The following is a 7,901-nucleotide window of genomic DNA, read 5'->3' on the forward strand; positions in this document are numbered from 1 at the left end:
AGACTACTGACAACTACCTGCGTCTTGGCGACATTCTAAGTCTCGTTGTTGCCAGAGGGAAGGAGCAAATGTTTTCCATTGTTTTGGTGCGTTGGCTACTTTCCCTTCCCCCATTCCACGGTGCTGGTTCTCGGTTCCGGTGCGGTAGCGAACTGTTTGCCGCAGACGTTTACCGGAGTAAATGGGGAACCAGCCTTTTACCTGTCGCGGGGTACATATGCCGAGGTATTTGGAGTCCGGTGTGTGAGTGACCGACCATTGCGTTCTGTTAGACATACGTAACATTAGGCGAAGGCGGCCCTCCTTGCACATGTCGTGTGGTTCCAGAGCCAGGCATCTCGGGTCCGGTGTGCGCGTGCGACCGATCTTGTTCATGTGTTAGACATACGTAACAGTGGGCGAAGACGGTCGGCGAAACTCGCGCATGTCGTGTGGTCCGAGATGGCCTTCCATGCACATTAGATATAGCTATATAAAGGGGGAGACTCGGTGGCTGGCTGACAACTACCGGCGTCTTGGCGACATTGTGTCTCGTTGTCGCCAGAGAGAAGGAGCAAATGTATTCCATTGTTTTGGTACGTGGGCTCCTTTCTCTTCCCCCACTGTTAGGGCGCTGGTTCTCGGTTCCGGTGCGGTAGCGAACTGTTTGCCGCAGACGTATACCGGAGTAATTGGGGAACCAGACGGTGTTTTGCCTGTCGCGGGATTGGATCACAGGTTCTGGGTTCCGGTGCGGTTGCGAACTGCTTCTCGTTCACCGGCGCCAATGGGGAACCTGCCTGTCTGTCGCGGGGCAAATGCCACATAGGCTGAGGTATTTGGAGTCCGGTGTGTGAGTGACCGACCATTGCGTTCTGTTAGACATACGTAACATTAGGCGAAGGCGGCCCTCCTTGCACATGTCGTGTGGTTCCAGAGCCAGGCATCTCGGGTCCGGTGTGCGCGTGCGACCGATCTTGTTCATGTGTTAGACATACGTAACAGTGGGCGAAGACGGTCGGCGAAACTCGCGCATGTCGTGTGGTCCGAGATGGCCTTCCATGGACGTTAGATATAGCTATATAAAGGGGGAGACTCGGTGGCTGGCTGAACCTACTACCGGCGTCTTGGCGACATTGTGTCTCGTTGTCGCCAGAGAGAAGGAGCAAATGTATTCCATTGTTTTGGTGCGTGGGCTCCTTGCTCTTCCCCCACTGTTAGGGTGCTGGTTCTCGGTTCCGGTGCGGTAGCGAACTGTTTGCCGCAGACGTATACCGGAGTAATTGGGGGAACCAGACGGTGTTTTGCCTGTCGCGGGATTGGATCACAGGTTCTGGGTTCCGGTGCGGTTGCGAACTGCTTCTCGTTCACCGGCGCCAATGGGGAACCTGCCTGTCTGTCGCGGGGCAAATGCCACATAGGCTGAGGTATTTGGAGTCCGGTGTGTGAGCGACCGACCATTGCGTCTTGTTAGACATACGTAACTTGCAGGCGAAGGCGGCCCTCCTCGCACATGTCGTGTGGTTCCAGAGCCCAGGCACCTCGGGGTCCGGTGTGCGCGTGCGACCGATCTTGTTCATGTGTTAGACATACGTAACAGTGGGCGAAGACGGTCGGCGAAACTCGCGCATGTCGTGTGGCTCGAGAATTGCCTTCAATTCCTCCCTGGAGTGAGTAGTTTGTTTCGGCAGCAGCTCTCTCTCCACACAACCCCCCATCATCCTCCTTCCCGCAAGAGCATGATCCCGATGCTCGATGCAAACTGAGAACTGTCACTGCACACGCTGCGGCATCTCGGGTCCGGTGCGCGAGGCGAACTTGCATTCTGCTAGACATACGTAGCATTAGGCGAGAGCGCCCGTAATCGCGCACGTCGTGAGGCTCGAGAGGCCTTCAAAGCAGCGCCTCTGTATTGTGTCACGACGATTCCTTCCGATCTCCGTGCGATCACTTCTCCAGCCTACGACTGCACATCGAGTCAGCTATCGATCGGTCTGTGTGCATGGGAACAGAGCACCAACCTTCTTCCATGTCATGGGAAGGCTGAACAAAAACACTGTGGCGTCGCCTCTCTCCACCAACGAGGAGGCGACAAACCACACGGCACCTCGGATGCATTTCCGACGGTTCCTTTCATATAAAAGGGGTGACGCCGAGGAAAATAAGACTCGCGTCCCTACCAAAACGAAAAAGACCACCACCACCTACTCACTTACTACTGCTCCTCCTCCTGTTTTTCCAGCTTGCCGTGTTGAATGACGACAATGACGAGCAGGAGTAATCTCGGCGGGGTAGTTATGATCGTTCGTCCACGCGGAGTAACTGCTCTCCTCCGCCTCTGTTCGTCTAACGTATCGACATAACGCCATACTGTCGGGCTGCTAGAGAGTCCATAGTGAGATTTAACTTGCAAAGCAGGATTAAAACGCAAAACCGAGGGGAGCGAGTGTGTGTGTGTGTGTGTGTCTTGTGTACTATATATCAGTAGTACTGTTGAGCTACCTGGTTGATCCTGCCAGTAGTCATATGCTTGTCTCAAAGATTAAGCCATGCATGTGTAAGTACAAGCCGAGTTAAGGCGAAACCGCGAATGGCTCATTAAATCAGCTATGTTTCATTGGATCTGTAAACCCACTTACTTGGATAACTGTGGTAATTCTAGAGCTAATACATGCATCACGTCTCTGACCGCAAGGGAAGAGCGCTTTTATTAGTTCAAAACTGGTCGGGCCTCGGTCCGTTAACCCACCCGTGGTGAATCTGAATAACTTTTTGCTGAGCGCACGGTCTCCGCACCGGCGCCGCATCCTTCAAGTGTCTGCCTTATCAGCTTTCGATTGTAGGTTATGCGCCTACAATGGCTCTAACGGGTAACGGGGAATCAGGGTTCGATTCCGGAGAGGGAGCCTGAGAAACGGCTACCACATCTAAGGAAGGCAGCAGGCACGCAAATTACCCACTCCCGGCACGGGGAGGTAGTGACGAAAAATAACGATGCGAGACTCATCCGAGGCCTCGCAATCGGAATGAGTACACTTTAAATCCTTTAACGAGGATCTATTGGAGGGCAAGTCTGGTGCCAGCAGCCGCGGTAATTCCAGCTCCAATAGCGTATATTAAAGTTGTTGCGGTTAAAAAGCTCGTAGTTGGATCTCAGTTCCGGACTGACGGTACACCGCCTGGTGCTTACTGTCACGCTCCGAACAGCTAACTAGCCCCGCCGGCTCGCACGGGGTGCTCTTCATCGAGTGTCCCGAGTGGCCGGCACGTTTACTTTGAAAAAATTAGAGTGCTCAGAGCAGGCTACTTTAATGGCCTGAATGTCTATGCATGGAATAATGGAATAGGACCTCGGTTCTATTTTGTTGGTTTTCGGAACCTGAGGTAATGACTAATAGGAACAGGCGGGGGCATTCGTACTGCGACGCTAGAGGTGAAATTCTTGGACCGTCGCAAGACGAACTACTGCGAAAGCATTTGCCAAGGATGTTTTCATTAATCAAGAACGAAAGTTAGAGGTTCGAAGGCGATCAGATACCGCCCTAGTTCTAACCATAAACGATGCCAACTAGCGATCCGCCGGCGTTATTCCCATGACCCGGCGGGCAGCTTCCGGGAAACCAAAGTCTTTGGGTTCCGGGGGAAGTATGGTTGCAAAGCTGAAACTTAAAGGAATTGACGGAAGGGCACCACCAGGAGTGGAGCCTGCGGCTTAATTTGACTCAACACGGGGAACCTCACCAGGCCCAGACACCGGAAGGATTGACAGATTGAGAGCTCTTTCTCGATTCGGTGGGTGGTGGTGCATGGCCGTTCTTAGTTGGTGGAGCGATTTGTCTGGTTAATTCCGATAACGAACGAGACTCTGGCCTATTAACTAGTCGACGGATCTCCAGCAATTGGTGTCCAGTTCGCAACTTCTTCTTAGAGGGATTAGCGGCAATTCTAGCCGCACGAGATTGAGCAATAACAGGTCTGTGATGCCCTTAGATGTTCTGGGCCGCACGCGCGCTACACTGAAGAGATCAACGTGTTCTCCCCCTCCGAGAGGAGCGGGTAACCCGTTCAATCCCCTTCATGATAGGGATTGGGGCTTGCAATTGTTTCCCATGAACGAGGAATTCCCAGTAAGTGCAAGTCATCAGCTTGCGCTGATTACGTCCCTGCCCTTTGTACACACCGCCCGTCGCTACTACCGATTGAATGATTTAGTGAGGCCTTCGGACTGGCGCTCTTGGATGTTCTACCCCTCGCGTCTCGGCGCAAGGGGTTCTCGCCTCGAGCTGACGGAAAGATGTCCAAACTTGATCATTTAGAGGAAGTAAAAGTCGTAACAAGGTTTCCGTAGGTGAACCTGCGGAAGGATCATTACAGTTTGTGACGCGAGAGCTGCAACCATCGGCTCGTCGTCGTCGTTCGAGTATTCTTCAATGCGAAGAAGGCAAGGGTAGCCTTGGGAGCCGCACCCAATTGCCGTGGGAAAGGAGAAAGCGGATAAACGGCGGGGAGATCAACACCCACTGTGAGACAATAACAGGTCTGTGATGTCGGACTGACATGACATGTCAGTCAGTCCGACCGGCGCAGGTCACAGTCCTAGCGCCGTATACTGCTTTAGAGTCATCTGTTGGGGCTCGCGACACCCGTCACCGACATCTTTCTTCCTTGTCCCCGGTCGCTCAGTGGCTTCCGGCACCCACACCATAGAGAGAAAGCAGCAGGCGAAGACGCTACTGCTCCTCTCGTTGACAGGGCCGGCGCCTGCTACTCTGGCGGCGTCTAGTGCTGGGTTTTCCTTGACACGCTTCCCAGTGGGCCCCTCCCTCCCCGCCTTCACTCTACTGTAAACGTAAATGTACGTGTGCGGCAGAGGAGGAAAAAGGGGAGAGAGAAAAAAAGCATTTTATGTGTCTTCTAACCAAAGTCGGGCTCTTACCAGCCCTATCAAACCCCCCATACATTACGTCCTCCTATGATGGAGTGATAGACGGCCGACAGGCCTTAATAAAAACATATACAACTCTTAACGGTGGATCACTTGGCTCGTGGGTCGATGAAGACCGCAGCTAACTGCGTGTCGGTATGTGAATCGCAAGAATACCAGATACATCGACAAGTCGAACGCACATTGCGGCGGCAGTCCTGATATGTGTACTGTCGCCACTCCTGCGCGAGGGTCGGAATAACATCCATCGGGCGAGTAGCTGTTGCGGCCTCCATATTCTGCTCTTTGGCAGGCTCAACGATGCGCTTTGGCCTGCTCTGGGGAACGACGCCCGCCACTGCCCCCCGAATGAGAAGGCAGGAGGCAAACCGGGAGTCCCCCTAATATTTGACAAACGAGCCCCTAGCACACCTCATCATGCTGTGAAAGAAAGACGCTTTTCGTCCTATTTCTGCAACAGAGGCCTGCCGCCCTTTGAGTGAGAAAACACTCGACGTCTGCTGCGGATCCGATTGTCCCACAGACGTGCAGCAAGCAAAGCCGCCAGTTTCCACCCCTCCGTGGACTGGATGGCACAACACAAGGGTATGGCTAGAGGACCGGGTCGGAAGCGACATGCCATGCGTCGCCGTCCAGAGGTAGTAGTGTGCCAGGGAAATTGAACGCTTGAGGAACCTCCCGCCTATCACACACACACTCTCTACGGACCGACTCAACCGGATTTCATTTACTTTGGCCTAGCAGAATTCGAGAGAGAGAAGAAATGGTGCCAATAACGCTCATGAACGAGTAAATTACACCAGTACACAGGTGCATGTATGAGAGAGAGGCGTGTGCGCACAGAAGTAGTGCTATACTACTACTGTTGTTATTATTATTGTTATAATTTCGTTGGCATGTGTGCACCCTAGTGGTAGCCGCTGCCACAGTTGTGGGGCCTATAAGCAACGCTTGCTGAAACCGAAGTGACGGCGTGTCTGGCGCAAGCCGTCAGACGGCCAAATTCGGATTTTCAGTGCGTTGGCTGGGGGACAGTAACAGCCGTGGCATCATCAGCAGCAGCCGCTGTGTTTGTTGCTGGTGTGGTGCGAGGGAGCGACCGCCTGTCGTCATGACGGAGGAGGTGCTGCTCCCGTGCTGTGCTTTGCCCCTCAGCAAAAGGCGTAGCCAGAGTGCTCGCCGACGGGTGGCGTCCTTGATTGATCAAATCAAAATGTGTGTGACTGTGTGTGTGTGTTTTTGCGCCGAGACCGCCCCTCGAGCGATGATCGATGATCAAATAAAATTTTAAACCACCAGCGCACGAAAAAAAAAACCCACCGTCGACCTCGTGTCGGGAGAGACCTACCCGCCAAATTTAAGCATATTAATAAGCGGAGGAAAAGAAACCAACAGGGATTCCCTTAGTAAGGGCGACTGAACGGGGAAGAGCCCAGCGCATAACCTCGTGTCTTAACCGGCACGAGGGGTGTTGCGTTTCGGAGGGTCCGGCACGCCGTCCCATACCGCCTAAGTCAAGCTTGAAAGCGGCCACTACCCATGGAGGGTGACAGGCCCGTGTGGCGGCGCCCGCGAGGGCATAGATGGGGCGGTCGGAAAGGGCCTCTCTGTAGAGTCGGGTTGCTTAATAATGCAGCCCAAAGCAGGTGGTAAACTCCATCTAAGGCTAAATATGACCACGAGACCGATAGAGGACAAGTACCGTGAGGGAAAGTTGAAAAGAACTTTGAAGAGAGAGTTCAAGAGTACGTGAAACCGTTAAGAGCCAAACGGGTGGAACCTCGAAGGTCGAACTGGGGGATTCAGCTCGTCGGCTGTCGGCTGGGTGGGGACGTAACAAAGCGACCCAGGAATACTTGGGCGTGCCTCCACCCACGCCGGCGTCGGCGGGCGTATTTCGCCTCACAGTAGGTCGCCGCGACCCGTTGCTTTTGGGGACGTCGAAGGCCCGGACGGATTGGTACCCTACCGGCTGGGGATGCGGCTTCGGCTTCTCCTCTTGTCCGGTGGGCGAAACCGCCGGTGTCCTGGCTGCCCTGCGACGGTCGTAGAGACGAGCCCCTCCCATTCGTGGGGGGCGGCTCTCGCGGCGTGCAAAAGGTCGGTGATCCACCCGACCCGTCTTGAAACACGGACCAAGGAGTCTAACATGTGTGCGAGTCAGTGGGCGCACTAAACCCAGAGGCGTAATGAAAGTGACACGGGTTCGGCTGTCGCCTCGTGTGGCAGCCGGACTCAGGGCCGATCCCTCACCGGTTGCCCTCGCCTCTCTCCCGCGTCTCGGTAAGCCGGGTGAGCTATTTTCCCCGGCCGCTGCTGCGGGGCTCGGGGGGAGGCGGGGTGCGATGGTGTCCGTAAAAAAGAGCCTGCTGTTGCAGGGGGGCGCAGGCCCGGGACTTGCCAGGACGCCGCGAGACTGTCACTTTGCTGTGAGGCTCCAGGGTCGATCAGCGGGTCATGCGTGCAGTCGGCAAGTACCATGAGCAGACATGTTGGGACCCGAAAGATGGTGAACTATGCCTGGCCAGGATGAAGCCAGAGGAAACTCTGGTGGAGGTCCGTAGCGATTCTGACGTGCAAATCGATCGTCGGAGCTGGGTATAGGGGCGAAAGACTAATCGAACCATCTAGTAGCTGGTTCCCTCCGAAGTTTCCCTCAGGATAGCTGGAACTCGTGGGATGAATTTCATCCGGTAAAGCGAATGATTAGAGGCCTTGGGGACGAAACGTCCTCAACCTATTCTCAAACTTTAAATGGGTGAGATGCCGAGCTTGCTTGAACGCTGAAGCTTCGGCGACTAATCTGAGTATCTAGTGGGCCATTTTTGGTAAGCAGAACTGGCGCTGTGGGATGAACCAAACGTCGAGTTAAGGGGCCTAAATGAATGCTCATTCAGATCCCATCGAAAGGCGTTGGTTGCTATAGACAGCAGGACGGTGGCCATGGAAGTCGGAATCCGCTAAGGAGTGTGTAACA

At 54.3% G+C, this 7,901-nt stretch overlaps 3 non-coding genes across 3 annotated transcripts in view; all 3 read left to right on the forward strand.

The window, feature by feature from the left end:
- Positions 1-2,478: 2,478 nt before the first annotated feature.
- On the forward strand, positions 2,479-4,350 carry LOC138361381 (small subunit ribosomal RNA). Its single transcript, XR_011226941.1, has one exon. It is a non-coding gene; the product is annotated as a small subunit ribosomal RNA (ribosomal RNA).
- A 647-nt stretch (positions 4,351-4,997) lies between these two features.
- LOC138361379 (5.8S ribosomal RNA) lies at positions 4,998-5,159 on the forward strand. The gene has a single exon (XR_011226939.1). It is a non-coding gene; the product is annotated as a 5.8S ribosomal RNA (ribosomal RNA).
- A 1,088-nt stretch (positions 5,160-6,247) lies between these two features.
- The window catches only part of LOC138361384 (large subunit ribosomal RNA), a 4,358-nt gene continuing 2,704 nt past the window's right edge, over positions 6,248-7,901 (forward strand). The window contains exon 1 of the ribosomal RNA XR_011226943.1: positions 6,248-7,901. This exon is cut by the window's right edge and continues 2,704 nt beyond it. This is a non-coding gene — a ribosomal RNA (large subunit ribosomal RNA).

Source organism: Procambarus clarkii, unplaced genomic scaffold (assembly GCF_040958095.1).
Source record: "Procambarus clarkii isolate CNS0578487 unplaced genomic scaffold, FALCON_Pclarkii_2.0 HiC_scaffold_338, whole genome shotgun sequence".
Classification (NCBI taxonomy): Eukaryota; Metazoa; Arthropoda; class Malacostraca; order Decapoda; family Cambaridae; genus Procambarus; species Procambarus clarkii.